Source organism: Ursus maritimus, assembly GCF_017311325.1.
Source record: "Ursus maritimus isolate PB19 chromosome X unlocalized genomic scaffold, ASM1731132v1 scaffold_X1, whole genome shotgun sequence".
Taxonomy (NCBI): Eukaryota; Metazoa; Chordata; class Mammalia; order Carnivora; family Ursidae; genus Ursus; species Ursus maritimus.
In genome coordinates, this window is record NW_024423319.1 from 23446952 (window position 1) to 23449079 (window position 2128).

At 33.6% G+C, this 2128-nt stretch overlaps 1 pseudogene; it reads left to right on the forward strand.

Annotated features, from left to right (window-relative positions):
- Positions 1-1852: 1852 nt before the first annotated feature.
- The window catches only part of LOC103680505, a 9730-nt pseudogene continuing 9454 nt past the window's right edge, over positions 1853-2128 (forward strand).

Sequence of the window (2128 nt, forward strand, 5' to 3'; positions counted from 1 at the left end):
CTGACAGCAAAAAGGCCACAGGCCACATTATTGCATCTAAAGTTTCTGTTAACATGCAGTAAATATCGCATGGCCATGACCAAACTCAATAGGGCAGAGAAACAAAGCAAGAACAAAAATGTAAGAAATACTAATGAATAAAAGCTTAATCTACCACAAAATATTTATTATTCACCAACATAAACTTCTTTGCTCCTAATTTTTATCCCTTAACATGGACAATAAATATGTATTTTTAGATCAGAAAAGCTGCCAGTTATGACATTACATTCAAAGACCAAAATAAATATCAAATATTTTTGTATCCTAACCATCAAAAATATTATTGATTAATGTATCTTTTTTTAAATGATTTTTTATTATTTTAGTCACCATACAGTACATTCCCAGTTTCCGATGTAAAGTTCGATGATTCATTAGTTGCATATAAAACCCAGTGCACCCTGCAATACATGCCCTCCTTACTACCCATCACCAGCCTATCACATTCCCCCACCCCCCTCCCCTCTGAGGCCCTCAGTTTGTTTCTCATAGTACACAGTCTCTCATGTTTCATTCCCCCTTCTGATTACCCCCCTTTCTTTATCACTTTCTTCCTAGTTTTTATATTCCATAGATAAGAGAAACCATATGACAATTGTCTTTCTCTGCTTGACTTATTTCACTTAGCATTATCTCCTCCAGTGCCGTCCATGTTGCAGTAAATGTTGAGAATTCCTTTTTTCTGATAGCTGAGTAATATTACATTGTATATATGGAACACAACTTCCTAATCCAGTCATCTGTTGAAGGGCATCTCGGCTCCTTCCACGATTTAGCTATTGTGGACAATGCTGCTATGAACATTGGGGTGCATATGAACCTTGGCCAGCTTCTTATGTTACCCAGGACAAAGCCAAAACCAACAAGACTGACTTTTCACCATTCTGTAGCAAGGTAGTGTGGTCAGCTCCTTCCATCTTAAGTATGTAAATATTTTTGTTACTTTAAGTGGATAAGCACTCCTGCCTTGACCATACATTCATGCTCACAGATAAATGAATGCATTCAACACATACTTATTAAACATTCACAAAGTCCATAAAGCTTATATTCTAGAGGAGGAAGACAAGTGATAAACAGAATCATACATAAATGTCAGACAGTAAAATGAGCTACAAAAAAGAATAAGGTAGAGTAAAAGGACAGGGTAAGGAAGGGGAGTGTTCTTTCAGGTATCCCCTAAAACAGTAATCTCTGAAAGGGGGGAATTCGTCTTTTAATTTTGAAGTTTTCTATAATGCAAAGTCAAAAAAAAAGCAAACACGTTCCCCTTTTCCACTTAATATTCATAATATACTAATAATATCTGCAAGCATACAATGGTTTTTATATTCATTCAATACATTTTACTGAATAGACACTGAAAGGAATACATGCAAACAAATAAGATGTGTAATAAAAACATATTTCCTGCCCTCAAGGACCTTAATGTCTAGTGAGAGATTCCTATACATGTGTACATTCCTATACATTTAACCAACTGCAACATATTTCATAATGAAATAATCGTTCAAAGGTTTTTTCCGGGAATAATGATTAATTGCAACTGGCAAGAGATACTGGGAAAGGGAAGGTTTTATTCAGTAATATTCAACAAACGTTTATATGTTCATATTCAGTAAGTAAAAATGAGTCATGTGAGGTAAACATCAGAGAGGAGAAGGAAGCCAAGGAGAGAAAGAAAAGCAGAGAGAGAAAAGCTAGTCTAAAAGCCAGAGAGTAGCCTGATGAGGCGGAAATGTGCAGTTGTGGAGACAAGACCTTGGAGGCATTAAAGTACATGCGAAGGAGTTTTAGGCAATAAGGGAAAATGGAAGAATCTGATGAGATGAATGAATCGATGTAAAGGAGATTTGTAAAGAATTTGAAACAAATATATTAGTCAACATATTGACTAGTATATTGAATATATAATACAAATATATTGTATTAGGGTTCTCCAGAGAAACAGAACCAATAAAATTTGTGTGTATAACAAATAGTTTTACATTTATATAAATATATTTAATATTATATATTAAATATAATTGTATTAATACTTTTAGATATTATATATATTTAATAAGTGTAATTAAATATAAATATT